At 49.0% G+C, this 16,425-nt stretch overlaps 1 protein-coding gene across 3 annotated transcripts in view; it reads right to left on the reverse strand.

Annotated features, from left to right (window-relative positions):
• EZH1 (enhancer of zeste 1 polycomb repressive complex 2 subunit) overlaps positions 1–16,425 on the reverse strand; it is a 394,387-nt gene that overhangs the window by 317,535 nt on the left and 60,427 nt on the right. The window contains exon 1 of one of the 3 annotated variants that reach the window (XM_040329825.1): positions 4,202–4,686. The exons of the other annotated variants lie outside the window; for them this stretch is intronic. The gene's annotated coding sequence lies outside the window, so the exon portion shown is untranslated. Of the gene's footprint in view, positions 1–4,201; positions 4,687–16,425 lie in introns of those variants that run through there. 3 annotated transcript variants of the gene reach the window in all.

Raw genomic sequence — 16,425 nt, forward strand, 5'->3', positions numbered from 1 at the left:
CCGCCCAGACGTTTGCCTGCCCCCCCATGCAGCGTCGCCCTGTCCATTTACAGCGCATGCGCGCGCGCCCCTGATGCTGCTGGAGGAAGCAGGAAGTCTTACAGGGAGAGAAACATGGAGCTGCTGGGGAGAGACACCCGCCCAGGTTCCGGGAAAAATGCACACACAGCTGCCCAGATGGTAAGTCCTTCCATTTACTTCATAAGCAAGGGTCCCAGGACTTTACCTCTTAACCTTATGGCAGTGCAGCAGTCTCCTAGATCTAGAACCATCCGGTCAAAACAGACTTTGTGGAGTGATTCGCCCATGCACAGAGGCATATAGTGGACTAGACCCACAGTCCCCTGTGGGGGGCCCACTGACAAACCAAGTTCCGTGAGCCCCCTGCTTACCTTCTCCACGCCGCAGGGTATTGCTGTGCAAGAGGCCCAATCTTCCCCCTTCACCGTGGGTATGGTCATAGACCTTCAGGGACCGGGGTCCAAGCTAGGAACACCACACTCCTGGACCTATACAGCACTGCTGGCAACAGGTATTGCTTGGTTATAAAAGAACCAGTCCTGGAACCCAGAGTCCAGCCCTCCTAAAGGCAAAACCCCATCCACGAACTGGGGCCCGGGTACCGACCACTTTGGCTATGAAGCACCTTGGACGGATCCAGTCAGCTTGCCCTGGTCCCAAGGACAACTATAGGCAGAGCTCTTCAACGTGTACCAACACCTAAGACACTGGCGAAAAAACTGAGGTACTCCCACTATGGGTGGGGGTTATATAGGGAGGGAACTTCCTGTCGGAGAGTGCCAGTGTCCATCACCTGAAGGTACACTATATAACCCATATGTAATGGCTATGCTGCTCTGTGTCCCGTGATGTACGATAAAGAATAATACAAAAAAAATACTGCAACAGCACCACACACTTAAAGCAGACGTAGTGCTGCTACATGAGACACACTTCCCTGCAACCTACAACCCCTAATTTTTTTAACAAAAACTTTACTCAATTCCACCTAGCGAATGTAGTCAATAAGATGAGAGGGGCAGCAGTGTGTTTTTCTAAAAGGGGTTCACTTCTCACCTACTAAAATAATGAAGGACTTCGAAGGTTGATACGTTCTAGTAGCTGCTAGAACGCTCCTAAACACATGCCAAGATAAATTCTTCTAAGTCATTCTACAGACCCTCGCTTCATAGGCACAGTAATCCTGGGCGCCAACTCTAACACTCCGTTTGACCTCTTTTTGCACAAGTCCAACCTTCAGACCCCAAAAGTTAAGAGACACTCCAGATGAAGTCTACAGGTAGCACAGACCATACAGACACATGGCCTTATTGACATCTGGAGGGAAATGAACCCCCGAACCACAGACTACAGACACTACTCCATCCCGCACAAAACACACTATAGGATAGACCACATCTTTCTTCCTCCACATGCAATCCCAAAGGTGGTGGCCTCCAAAATGTACGACACCTCTTTATCTGATCACTCCATAATGACACTTACCCTTAGGGATTAATCCAGGGAGAGGGGGCCCTTTAAAATGAAGCCCTACTGAGCAACCCTGCACTGTCTTGGAAACAGCGTTAACAAATTATTTATAGGAAAATTACACTGAATCTGTCTCACCAGGCACTCTGTAGGCTGCGGATAAAGCGGTGATAAATTAAATGTGAAAGAAGGGCAGAAATACAGCAGTTTACGGAAGACTTTTGTTTGCTCAGTAAACGCCAAAAAAGCAACCCCACCCCAGGCAACCTGGCTAGGCTTTATTTGGCACGAGTCAGATTAAACCTATCCCTAACCACCTCAGCCGAGAAACACTTAAGATGGACAGGGGCAGCTAACCTAAGTCCCAAGACGGGTACCACAACCTTCCCCAAAATTCGCACCAAGACGGGAACTTTAACCCAGAATCCAGTGGAAATCATGGACTCTCCACAACTTCTACTCGAACCTATACAAAGATCAACCTTACACACAGCCCAAGAGGCGTTTCTCAAAGACCTCAACCTACCCCACCTAAAGCGAACCCACCAAGAACTACTAGACAAACCTTTCTCCTCAGACAAAATATTGGAAGCCAAAAAGTCTTTGAAATTAGCCTTCGCCCCAGGACCGGACAGTTTCTCGGTCTGCTAATATACACAAAAATTGGCACCCTTCATGGCTTGTTTCGTTAATTCTCTCCAGGATAGAGCCCCCTACCTAGCGACCTGAAAACTGCTTTTATATCAGTCATACCCAAACCAGGGAAAGACATGAGCGAGGTCGGTAATTATCGTCCCATTTCGATAAAAAAATATTGACCTTAAGATCATGACAAAAACAAGTCTTTCCAGCTTTATTGATGGATACATTCACAATGTTCAGGTGGGCTTCATCCTGGGGAGACAAGGCCCGAAACCAAATTTGTAGGGCAATTGACCTGATCTCCCTCCTACAATCCTAATGGGACAGGGGGGGCCCCATCAGGAAGGCTGCCTGTTATTGTTGGATCTTCAGAAAGCCTTTGACTCAGTGTCCTTGCCTTACCTCTTTGACATCCTTGAACGTTGGGGGTTTGGAGTCAAATTGTTGTTTTGGATAGGGCTGATTACCTTAAGGAAATGTTTAACATTGTTGGAGATACCAATACATATTCACTATTACTATGTGACCCCAAAGCCCGCTATACGAGAGATCTTGAGGCCCTAGTGGCTAAAGGTTTCTATGAGGGGATTCTCACCTCCAGAGAGAGGCTTTATTTAATACCTAAAGCCCCTCGTACCCCCACAATTTACTATTTACGTAAATTGCATAAGGACCCAGTCTGCCCCCCGGGACGTCCCATCGTGAGTGGGATTGATTCCATTACTTCCCGGGTGGGCAGATATGTGGATTTCTTTTTGCAGCCACGGGTACAGGCTATACCGTCTTATGTCATGGACTCTAGACATATCATCAATCTATTGTCAGACATTACCCCTAAGATTGATATATGGATGGTGACTATCGATGTCACATCCCTTTACACTATTATTCCGCATGCACTTGGGCTTGAGGCTGTTGAATATTTTTTGACTAAGAGGTCTGCCCTCCCTGAGAGGCAGATTGATTTCCTTATGTCTCTCCTTAAATTTGCGGCCGCCTCCAACTATTTTTGGTTTGAGGGTAGTTTCTATAAACAAGAAACTGGTGTAGCCATGGGCGCTAAATACGCACAGAGTTTGGCTAATCTTTCTATGGCCAAATGGGAGGAGGATGTCATCTATTCTGGGGATATACCCCAGATAGCCCTTTGGGCTAGGTATATTGATGACATCCTCCTCCTATGGGACGGTCCCTTTGCTGGTTTGGTCGAGTTCATGACTTTTTTTAACCAAAACCAGAGGGGGATACATCTCAAATTTGAAGCTAGCCAGTCGGAGATCCACTACTTGGACTTAAAAATCCAGATCAGAGGAGAACAATTTGTCACCTCTACCTTTTTTAAGGTGACTGACCGGAACTTGTTCATCCCAATGAACAGTTGCCATCATAGTTCCTGGCTTAAGGCAGTAGCGAAAAGCCAGTACCTCTGGCTCCGTAGGAACTGTTCTGACCCTCAGGAGTTCCTCGAGCAGGCTGAGGTGCTGACGGGCCGTTTTCTAGAGAAGGGATACCAACGGGATTCTCTGAGAGAGATTTTGGAATCTGTTAGGACAACTGTGCGGGAGGATTTATTGGTTGAACGAGGCCCTCAGGATCGTGCCATATTCCCAGTGGGTGTGCCTTTTATTACTTCATACTCTATTAAGCATAGAGGTATTAAACAGCTTATTAACAAGCATTGGCACATTGCTAGGAACGATACGGTACTAAAAGGCATTCTACCAGACAAACCAAGAGTCATTTTTAAGGGTGTACCTTCCCTACGTAGCCATATAGCACCCAATGTCCTTAATCCTCCAGTTATGACTAGGGTTTTTTTTGACCAGCTTTTTGGATTCTATCAGTGCAGAAGGTGCAGAGTGTGCTCTATTAATTCTTGTACTAGTCGGAGGACTACTTCTTTTGTGTGTACTGCTACTCAGAAAACACATAGCATTAAGCCTCTTATCACCTGCGCTAATGTGGGGGTGGTCTACATGCTGCAGTGCCAGTGCGGCCTGCAGTATGTGGGCCGGACTAAGCGCCCACTCAGAGTACGTTTGAACGAGCATATTACTAATATTCTCACCGGGTTTAAGAATCACTCAGTGTCAAAGCATTATCTCCTAGAACATAACCGAGATCCATCCGGGACCCTGTTTTTGGGGATTGACAAGTTTAAACCCAATTGGAGAAGAAGCTCCCTGGTGAGGGAGATATCCAAGTCTGAAATGGAATGGATATACTGATTAAAATGGTACACACCTCACGGTTTAAATATAGACACTGATGTGAACGCCTTTATAAATAATGCGTGATGTCTTTTAACTGTTTTTTTTAACCTGGTTGTGACATGCAAGGATCGGCTTTTTTGGAGAAATATACGTTTTTTTGTCTTAAAAGTTTTTTTTGCTAGTTGCAAGTTTTATTAATATCTCTGCAATTCATTTTCCATTTTTATCAATTTATTACTTTATTTATTTCCATGCATTTGGTGCAATTGGTAATTTTTCACATCATGGTTAGCGGGAAGAGTGATCTCCCCCTTCCTAATTTATATTTTTATTATTCCCCCTGTAGTTTTATTACACGCAAGTCCCGCCCACATATGAAAACGGTGTTCAAACCACACATGTGAGGTATCACTGCGAACGTTAGAGCGAGAGCAATAATTTTGGCCCTAGACCTCTTCTCCAACAAAAAAGATGTAACCAGTAAAAATAATATTTAAAGCGTCACATATGGGGATTTTTAAGTAGCGAAGTTTGGCGCCATTCCACAAGCGTGTGCAATTTTGAAGGGTGACATGTTGGGTATCTATTTACTCAACGTAACTTCATCTTTCATATTATGCAAAAACATTGGGCTAACTTTAATGTTTTTTTTTTTTTTTTTTAAGCACAAAACTGTTTTATTTCCAAAAAAAAAAAAGCGTTCGAAAAATTGCTGTGCAAATACAGTGCGCGATAAAAAGTTGCAACGACCGCCATTGTATTCTCTAGGGTCTTTTCTAAAAAAGCATATATAATGTTTTGGGGTTCTATGTAATTTTCTAGCAAATAAATTATGATTTTTTCATGTAGGAGAGGAATGTCAGAATTGGTCTGGGTGTTCCAGAACGCCTGATGGTGCTCCCTGCATGTTGGGCCTCTGTATGTGGCCATTCTGTGTAAAAGTCTCACACATGTGGTATCGCCATACTCGGGAGGAACAGCAGAATGTGTTTTGGGGTGTAATTTGTGGCATGCATATGCTGTGTGTGAGAAATAACCTGCTAATATGAAAATTTTGTGGGGAAAAAAATAAAAATAAAGAAATCTTGATTTTGCAAAGAATTGTGGGAAAAAAATAAACTTCAAAAAACTCACAATGCCTCTTTCTAAATAGCTTGGAATGTCTTCTTTCCAAAAAGGGGTCATTTGGGGGGTATTTGTACTTGACTGGCTTGTTAGGGTCTCAATAAATGAGAGAGGCTGTCAGTACATCAGGTATGATCAAATTGATAAATTTTCAGTAAGTGGTACCATAGCTTGTAGACCCTATAACGTTCACCCAGACTAAATAATATCCAATTTTTTTTTTACTTTACCAAAGAGTTGTAGCAGTATACATTTTAGGCCAAATTTATGAAGAAAAATTTATTTTTTGCAAAATTTTATAATAGAAATTAAGAAAAATTCATTTTTTTAACAAATATTTGTTCTTTTTTCATTTATAGCGAAAAAATAGGATTTTTGTACTCACCGTAAAATCCATTTCTCTGAGTTCATCGACGGACACAGCCTTCATTGACATTCGGGTTATGCTTCTTCCTACCAGGAGAGTTTAGGCAGAATTTAACAGCACTTAAAGTGTTAAAACCTTTTCTTTCGTGCCGCTCCTCCCAGGGGGCGTGGCTCCCCCAGGCATAACCCACACCCTGCTCTAGGAGCCTCAGTCCATAACAAGCAGTACAAACCAAGGAGGGGTGGGTGCAGTGTCCGTCTATGAACTCAGAGAAATGGATTTTACGGCGAGTACAAAAATCCTATTTTCTCTTCCGTTCATAGACGGACACAGCCTTCATTGACATTAGGGACGTCCCCAAGCAGTGTCAAAAAATTAGAGGGGTGGGAAAGTAACACAGCAAACCAGGTTACACCCCAAACAAAAACCGGAGTTGCTCAACGGAGAAACTTCAAACATAAAACTGCCGCCCGTAACACCTGCGGCTGAGGAAGGCAACAAAAGATGCACACACATCCACCTTGTAAAACTTTGAAACACTGTGGATTGACGACCAAGATGCATCCTAACACCGCTGTAACACAGAGGCATGATGCCGGAAAGCCCAAGAGGCCCCGATCGTCCTGGTCAAATGCGCCATTAACCCGAAAGAGGGGGGGCACGCCCATTCAGGGCATATGCCTGAAGTACAATCCGTCGGAACCACCTAGGAACGGTGGCCGACGAGACTGCCAGGCCCTCTTGTAGGGCCAGCCACCGACACGAACAGTGAGCCCGACTTCCGGAACGGAACCGTAACATATAAGTACACTCGTAGGGCCCGAACCACATCCAGAGGATGCAAAGTGGCCTCCTCTTGGCATTTCGGCCGAGGACATAAGGATGGAAGAACAATGTCCACATCCAAGTGAAAAGCCGAAACTACCTTAGGGAGAAAAAAAGGGCTGCGGCCGCAGCACCACCTCATCCTTACGGATGACCAAGCAGGGAGCCTTGCAAGACAAGGCCGCCAGAACAGAGAGACACCCGTCTGATCGAGGTAATTGCTACCAGAAATAAAATCACCTTTTGTGACAATAAACAAAAAACCTCCCGAATGTCCTCAAAGGGAGCATCCCGAAGCACTGAAAGGACTAAATTCAAGTCCCATGGGGGTAATGGAGGGCGCACCGGAGGGGCCACCTGCCAAACCCCCTGACCCAACGTACGCACCCAGGAGTGCGATGCCAAGGGTCGCTGCAAGTAAAAACAGCCAGAGCAGAAATCTGGCTCCTAACCGTACGTAAGGCGAGAGCCTGAACCACTCCCTGCTGCAAAGACAGCAGAATCCTGTACACAACGCATGTACGAGAGTGCCAGTTCATCTCCCCACACACAGAGAAGTAGGCCTTCCATGTATGAGGAAAAAACCTACGTGAGGTAGACTTCCGTGCAGGCAGCACGGTAGAGACCACCAAGCCCAATAGGCCTCGGTCCTTAAGCCCCTGGCTCTCAACAGCCACGCCGCTAAGGCCGGTGGCTGTGAAACAGGGTGGAAGATCGGACCCTGTAACAGAAAATCAATTCCCAGGGGAAGACGCTAGGAGGCGTCTGCCACCAAACGCATCAGGTCCGCGTACCAGAAGCGACGCGGCCAATCTGGGGCAATCAGGACTGATAGAATCCCTACAGCTTCCACTCTGCGCAGCAGGCGAGGAAGAAGCTTCCGAGGAGGGAAGGTGTAAAGTAGGCGACAGTGACCCCAAGGAGCCACCAACGCGCCTGACGCGTCCGCCCACTGGTCCTTAAACCTGGCCACGAACCGTGGCACCTACCGATAGAGACGGGACGCTAGAAGGTCCACGTCCAGAGTGCCCCACTTTCGGCACAGACCCCAAAACACCTGCGGGTGGAGAGACCACTCTCCTTGGCCCAGTGCAGTGCGACTTAGTTAGTCGGCTAGCCAATTCCGTATTCCCGGAATGTACCCGGCCGATAGAGCCGGAACGGACCCTTCGGCCCACCGAAAGGATGTGCGCGACCCCCGTCGCTGCAACAGAACTCTGTGTACCTCCCTGATGATCAACCTATGCCACGGCCGTGGTGTTATCGGACAGGATCCTGACCGGTCGGCCCTGTAGATCCAGGGACCACCTGGCAAGGCAAAGCTTGATTGCTCGGAGCTACAGAACGTTGATCAGTAGGCAGGACTCCACCTGAGTCCAGTGCCCCTGGGCTGACTGGGTGTCCCAAGCGCCCCTCCCCAACCGGAGAGGCTGGCATCCGTCGTGACCACTGTCCAGTGGCCTGCAGAAAAATGACTTTCCGGCCCGAAGCACCAGAAACGCCAGCCACCACACCAGGGGAGACATGATCAGATGACTCAATTGAATCTGGTAATCCAGAGATGACGGAATCTAGTCCCATCGTGACAGCAGTTCCCTCCGTAGTACCCTGGCATGGAATTGGGCATACGGAACCGCCTCGAAAGAGGCTACCAACTGACCCAGAACCTTCCTGCAGAATCGCAGAGATGACCGCTTCTGGGTCGGCAACTGCTGCACAGCAGATAGCAGAGTCTGAAGTTTTTCCGTTAGGAGAAAAACACTCCCGCCCCGGCGGAATCCAGGACTAGTCCCAGGTATTCCAGTCCCTTAAAAGGAATCAACCCTGATTTCAGGACAATCCAGAAACCAGCCGAACACTGCCTGACACGTGATAGACACGGCTCCACCAATGCAGAGCTCGAAGAAGCTCATAGGAGAATGTCGTCCAGACATCCCATGATAACAAACCCCTGCTGTCACAGCCGGGCCAGTATCGGGACGAGCACCTTGGCGAAAACCCGCCGAATGGGAAGGACACCAATTGAAAATGGTCCCCCCCGACCGCAAAGCACAGAATCTCCGGTGGTTTGAGGATATGCAGGTACACGTTCATGACATCCAAAGATGCCAGAAAATCCCCCTGATGGAGTGCCGCTATTACCAAGCGAATCGACACCACCTAAAAGTTTGCACCTTGACAAAACAAACGAGGGACTTGAGGCCCAGGATTGACCGGGCCCCATCCTCCGTGGGGACACAAACAGAATGGAGTAAAAACCCTGAGACCGTTCCAACGAGGGAACTGGCACAATCACTCCCCTGACCAGAAGATCCTGGACAGCCCCTGACAGAGCCAACCGGCAAACCGGAGGAGGCCAGAGGGAAAAAAACTGTTTGGCAGACAAGAGAGAAACTCAATCTTGTACCCCAAGGAAAACACTTCGTAATGCGAAGCCAGTCTCCCACCCGAGACACGGGCGGGAGCAGACCTTCAGGCGGAAGCAGGTATGTCCGCAGACTTGTTAGGCATGCGGTATCAGGTGCGCTGCTACCCCGCAGCTGGGATTCAAGCACCATGTAGACCTACCCCCACCGCACAGGGCGGGCCAAAAAACCATCGGAGGTAGGCAAGGAGGGTCCTTGCACAGCCCTTCCCAGACTGTGGGAACAGCATGCGCTTACCACCCGTGGCATCCTCAATGATGCCATTCAGGGAAGTCCCAAAAGGACCGTTCACCCTTAACGGCCATCACCAAGGCTACCTTAGAGGACTAGTCCGCAGACCAGCTCTTCAGCCACACAAGGCGGCGCAGAACCACTGCATAGACGGAAGCCACGGATCGTATCCATGGCCGCCTCGCAGAGAAAATTCTGACCCTGAACCAATTGTTCAGCCAGGCCCCTAGAGGATTCAGAAGCCCCTTCTTCCAGCTCCTGCAGCAGGAGCAACGCCCTTTTAGTCGGGGCCTGACTAGGGCCCCGGCCAGAGCCGGCCTCACCGCCGAACCCACCACCGTGAATAGGGAGCGGGCCATGGCCTCCACTCTCCTATCAGCGGGATCTTGAAATGCAGGAGCCCCTTCCACAGGCAACGTGGTGGCCTTGCGCAGTCTGGACACATGGGGGTCCACTGGCGGAGGAGAGACCTACTTTTTTTTTTTTTAAAAGCCCCCCTCAAGGGGGTAACGGGTTGCAAAATTTTTTGACAAACTTTTTGCGGTGCATCCCATTCCTTGTATAACATATTGACCAAATAAGGAACACAAGGAAACACTTCAGCGGTGCGTGGTAGTCTGCTGGTACTGACACGGAGGTGTCTCCGCCACATCCTCAATTTTTAGAGTCTCACACACCGCAGAAACAAGAGCTCCAACAAATTCTTGCCAGCAACTGACTGTAGCAGAGTCATCCTCACTATCTATAAGGGTTAAACCCGCAGCCTCTGACATAACAGAACCAGAAAAAACAGCGATTCTGTGTCAGAGACATCCCCAGAAGCAGGCTCAGGGAGGGGGCGCTTTTTACCCCCCATCCGGGCACTAGCTGCTTCAAACCTGGCAAGAAACCCAGGACAGCCAACATAACAGATGTGGCAGGGGAAGGGGCATTAAGGGTTAACTCAGGCATAGCTTGAGAGGGAGAACTGGCTCAGGTTCCATAGTGTCAGCGCTGAGTCACCCACCCTGCAAGGCAGGACAAAAAAAACACTGGTCACCTCCTTGCTGCTATTGCAGAGCATGGGGGCCCCTGGTATTCACCACCCCACCCAGCTGCAGAGAGAGCTGAAAAACCTGGTGTGCTCTGATGTGCTGGCTGTGATGTGTCTGTCACCTCAAGGAAGATTCACAGCGTTTCACAGCACTAAAACTGTTACAGCACTAAAACTGGTACAAGAGACCAGAGGCTGTGCTGTGTCTGTCACCTCAGGGAAGAATCACAGCGTTACCAAGGAGATTTCCAAGATGGCCGCCGTCTATGAGGAAAAATCACCTCATAGAACACAGCAGCACACAGCAGCACCCCCCAGAGTAACAACACAGTCCCCCAACAACACACGGGCCCCGGTGGTAACAAAGAAAACCCAGGAGGCCCCCCTTCACAGCCACTACCCAGTCAGGGGAAGGAGGGAGAGGAAGGGGAGAGAGGAAAGCAGGGCGGACCCTCAGTCGACCTCCCCAGGGAAAACACCAGCCTGACCACTTATCTGAGTAAGGGGCCACTACTTACCCGTCCTGCGACTACCCGGCTGGAGGTATCCCAGACAGAACCAACGTCTGTAAACGGCATGGCTGTCGGCCAGACACACTGTGACAAAGCCATAGAGACCGGTCATGTGTGCCCTAGAACCGAAGTTCCCCGGCCGCCCCTGGAGCAACGGGGCCTGTCGTGGACGTCCCAAAGCTGAGCTAAGGGCCGGCACACGCTCGATGGCCGAACATGGGGGGACTACAAGAGTCAAGACCCAGCCTGTCACCCAGTCGGCTGTTGATAGAAGAATCACAGGATTCAAAAATGCAGGAACAAAATAATAAAAGCGAGAAAAATCGCAAGAAAAAAACTCCAGAGTACAGGGACTCCAGAAGCGCCCGACTCCTCTCCTGTCGTTAGGCAGAAAAAGACTGAGGCTCCTAGAGCAGGGTGTGGGTTATGCCTGGGGAGCCACGCCCCCTGGGAGGAGCGGCACGAAGGAAAGGTTTTAACACTTTAAGTGCTGTTAAATTCTGCCTAAACTCTCCTGGTAGGAGGAAGCATAACCCTAATGTCAATGAAGGCAGTGTCCATCTATGAACAGAAGAGAAAAATAAAAACCGCAGAGGTGATCAAACACCACCAAAAGAAAGCTCTATTTGTGAGGAAAAAAGGACAAATATTTCATTTGGTTACAGTGTTGTATGACTGAGTTATTGTCATTCAAAATGTGAGAGCACCAAAAGCTGAAACTTGGTCTGGTTATTAAGGGTGTTTAAGTGCCCAGTGGTCAAGTGGTTAAAGAGTAGTTCCACCTAAAAATGGAACTTCCTCTTAACCCACTCCTCGCCCCCTTACATGCCACATTTCGCATGTAATTTTTTTGGGGGGGGGAGTGGGGGCTTTAGGAGAAGGGGAAGTCCTGTCCCACTTCCTCCTTCCGCCGAGGGGCTGGAAAGGCGATTAGCTTAATCGCCTTTTCACAGCCCCTCCCTATAGGCGAGCGCCTGTCCAATCGGAGTGGGTGCCCGGCCGTGAAGCCGAAAGCTGTCACTGCCGGGTGCCCACACTAGAAATGAAGACGCCGGCCGGCGAGGGGGGCGAGGAGCGGAGCCGTAGAGCAGGTAAGTGTCCGTTTATTAAAAGCCAGCAGCTACACTTTTTGTAGCTGCTGACTTTTAATAAACTTAAAAAATGGGTGGAAAACCCCTTTAAAGTAATCTACTGAGCTGAACAGAACCACCTCTGGAGGGAGTCTGTTCCACATTTTCACAGCTCTTACTGTGAAGAAACCTTTCCGTATTTGGAGATGAAATCTCTTTTCCTCTAGACGTAAAGAGTGCCCCCTTGTCCTCAGTGTTGACCGTAAAGTGAATAACTCAATACCAAGTTCACTATATCAGGGCTTGACAAATTTGCTTTGAATCTAGGAGCCAGCTAAAAAAGTTAGGCGCCAGTTTTATTTTCTTTGGTATGACTCAATGATGAGCCCCAGTGTCATCACTAGGGTTGGTATAACCCCCCTCCACCAACTATAGTCCCCCCTCCACTAACTATAGACCCCCCCACCCGCAGTATAGATCCCCCTCACCAAGTACAGATCCCCCTTACCAAGTACAGACCCCACTCCCGTAGTGTAGATCCCCCTCACTGAGTACAGACCCCCCTCCCGCAGTATAGATCCCCCTTACTGAGTACAGACCCCCCTCCCGCAGTATAGATCCCCCTCACTAAATACAGACCCTGCTCCAGCAGTATAGATCCCTCTCACTAAATACAGACCCCCCCCCGTAGTATAGATCCCCTCACTAAGTACAGACCCCCATCTATCAGTGTAGACCCCCCTCCATCAGATAAAACTCGCCCTGCAACAGCGAGGCACAATCTCACGACTACAGTGCCCCTCCACTTTCAATTCTGCCCATCCAAAAATGCCTCCTACGATGTGCACATGCGCTATAGTGACATCACATCAGCTTATTGGGAAGTCAGCTGGAGAGGCCTTCCTTACTGGGCAATTTTCAACTAAGGGCACTATACGATAGTGTATTTAGGTAGCTGTAGCACGTGCCATAATGTACTGGTATGGGTAACATTATGTCAGAACACTGCAGGTGACTCACCTACACTTTATTAGGAGTTAATAGTTTAAGCCTTGGGGGGGGGGGGGAGATGGAGAGTGAGTATGTAGATGGTCATCGTAACTGTGACCTGCCTGTGGTGATGTCAGAACACAGTGGGGGTAGGAACTGGGTGACATTGGTAGGCCTCTAGCACACCTGATCCTGCAGGAAGCAGTGTTCTCTGTCCAGCTGAGCGGCGATAGGTTGCAGATCCCTCTCAGCGAACTCCCGGCATGTGTCCCGCAGCATGCAGTGTGTATCAGGCAGCCCGGCTCTCTGGTAGACGGTGTGCAGGCAGCAGGAAGCTTTGAGGACATAAAACAGAGGTCAGCCGGGGTACGGCGGTCAGCACACAGTCACCATATTCACTCCGTGCTCACTTGAATGAAGCACCCACCAAGCGCGGCCACAGCTGTCAACCCACAGTACATGTCATTATTGTCTGCTATACTCTTACCGTACACACCTGGAGAACGGCCGCTGCGGATGACGTCAGCTTCCCCCTGCCTGCACACCGTCTACCAGAGCGCCGAGCTGCCTGATGCACACTGGACACATGCCCGGAGTTCGCCGAGAGGGAGCTGCAACCTATCGCCGCTCAGCTGGACAGAGAACACTGCTTCCCGCCTAAAGCACGTAAAAGTTGTAAACACATTGCACGTGTTTTCAAAGGCGGGGCTCCGCCTACCTCAGACAACTGCTTCCGCGTATCTCCTCCCCAGCGTTTTTTCTCTGTGTTCTCTCAATCAGTTTTACATCGGTTTTCCTCCCGTCTTGTCAGCCGCTGCAATGCCGCTCTCTTCCAGCTCCATCCCCGCTGCCACCGCCGATCACATCCCTGGCCCCGCAAACCGCCCTGTAGCAGAAGCATCTGTCACTGATCAAAGCATAGGCGCCAGTGTGAAATTTCTAGTCGCACTGGCGACTTGGCGCCTGGGATTTGTCGAGCCCTGCACTATATGGACCTCTTATATATTTGTACATGTTGATCATATCCCCATCCCCCCTTATTCTCCTCTTCTCAAGAGTTTGGTTGCTCTTCTCTGCACTGTCTCCAGTTCTCCGATATCCTTTTTGAGAACTGGTGCCCAAAACTAAACTGCATATTCCAGATGAGGTCTAACTAATGATTTGTACAGGGGCAAAATTATATCTCTCTCTGGAGTCCATACCTCTCTTAATACAAGAAAGGACTTTGCTCGCTTTGGAAACCACAGCTTGGCATTGCATGCCGTTTATTGAGCTTATGATCAACTAAAAACCCCAGATCCTTCTCCACTACAGATCCCCCCAGTTGTACTCCCCCCTAGTATGTATGATGCATGCATATCCTTAGCCCCCAAGTGCATAACTTTACATTTATCAACATTAAACCTCATCTGCCACATAGTTGCCCAATTAGACAGAGCATTGAGGTCGGCTTGTAAATTGGAGACATCCTGTAGGGACGTTATTCCACTGCATAGCTTAGTGTCATCTGCAAAGACAGAAATGTTACTTTTGATCTCAGACCCAAGTTGATCATAAGCTCAATAATGGCATGCAATGCCAAGCTGCGGTTTCCAAAGCGAGCTAAGTCCTTTCTTGTATTAAGAGAGGTATGGACTCCAGAAAGAGAGAGAGAGAGAAAAAGAGAGAGAGAGAGAGAGAGAGAGAGAGAGAGAGAGAGATAATTCTGCCCCTGTACAAATCATTAGTAAGACCTCATCTGGAATATGCAGTCCAATTTTGGGCACCAGTTCTCAAAAAGGATATCGGAGAACTGGAGAAAGTTCAGAGAAGGGCAACCAAACTGATAAGAGGCATGGAGGAGCTCAGCTATGAGGAAAGATTAGAAGAACTACATTTATTCACTCTTGAGAAGAGGAGAATTAGGGGGGGATATGATCCACATGTACAAATATATAATGGGTCCATATAGTGAACTTGGTGTTGAGTTATTCACTTTACGGTCAACACTGAGGACAAGAGGGCACTCTTTACGTCTAGAGGAAAAGAGATTTTATCTCCAAATATGGAAAGATTTCTTCACAGTAAGAGCTGTGAAAACGTGGAAAAGACTCCCTCCAGAGGTGGTTCTGGCCAGCTCAGTAGATTGCTTTAAGTCTGGATACTTTCCTAAATGTACAGAATATAACCGAGTACTAAGATTTGTAGGTAAAGTTGACCCAGGGTAAATCCGATTGCCTCTCGGGGGATCAGAAGGAATTTTTTCCTATGCTGTAGCAAATTGGATCATGTTCTGCTGGGGTTTTTTGCTTCCTCTGGATCAACTGTGGGTATGGAGTTGGGTGTAAGGGATTGTACTGTGTTTTTTTTTTTTTTTGGTTGGACTGGATGGACCTGTGTCTTTTTTCAACCTAACTATGACTGTAAAGCAGGATGAAGAATAGGACCTTGCGACAGAAGGTCCTCCCGCATTGGCAGTCACCAAGGGACATTCGCCACCAGGCGTACAAGGTCGGTGTACCAAGGGCGCCGAGGCCAATCTGGAGCAATTAGATTCACGGGGATCCCCTCGGTCTCCACTCTGCGAAGCAGATGAGGAAGAAGCTTTAGCGGTGTGAAAGCATATATCAGCCAATACTGTCCCCACCAACGCGTCCGTCGCATCCGCCAAGGGCTCTTTGGTCCTGGCCACAAACCTCAATACCTTCCAATTGAGTCGAGAAGCCAGGAGATCCACGTCTGGCATGCCCCATCTCCGGCAAAGTAGCTGAAACACCTCCGGATGTAGTGACCATCCTACTTGGTCCAGCATCTGGCGACTTAGGTAGTCTGCTTGCCAGTTTTCTACGCCTGTAATGTATACGGCCGACATGGTCGGCACGCTCAGCTCTGCCCAACGAAGGATGTGAGCGAACTTCAATGCTGCAGCCGAGCTTCCTGTTCCTCCTTGATGGTTGACATACGCTACCTCTGTGGCGTTGTCCGACTGGATCCTGACTGGACGTCCCTGAAGCCTTAGAGACCATGTGGAGAGGCACAGTCTGATTGCCCGAAGTTCCAACACATTGATCGGGAGACAGGATTCCTCCTGCGTCCATCGACCCTGTGTTAACTGAAGACCCCAAACACCCCCCCAGCCGGTCAGGCTGGCGTCCATCGTGATCACTGTCCAGCGAAAAGGAAGGAAAGACTTCCTGGACCGAAGGGCCGGAGATCTCAGTCACTATACCAGGGAAGCCCTGACTAGTTGACTCACCCGGATTTGACAATCCAGGGACAACGGACACTTGTCCCATTTGGACAGGATTTCCTTCTGCAAGACACGAGTGTGGAATTGAGCATATAGTACCGCCTCAAAGGTGGCCACCATGAGACCCAGGACTCGCATGCAGAAGCGCAGTGTCGACCACCTGCAGGATGCCAACAGCGTCACCGCCGACCGAAGAGTCTGCAACTTCTCCAAGGGGAGGTAAACTCTCACCTCTGAGGAGTCCAGAATTAAGCCCAGGTACTCCAGGCGC

The sequence above is a fragment of the Rana temporaria genome, chromosome 12 (genome assembly GCF_905171775.1).
Source record: "Rana temporaria chromosome 12, aRanTem1.1, whole genome shotgun sequence".
Taxonomy (NCBI): domain Eukaryota; kingdom Metazoa; phylum Chordata; class Amphibia; order Anura; family Ranidae; genus Rana; species Rana temporaria.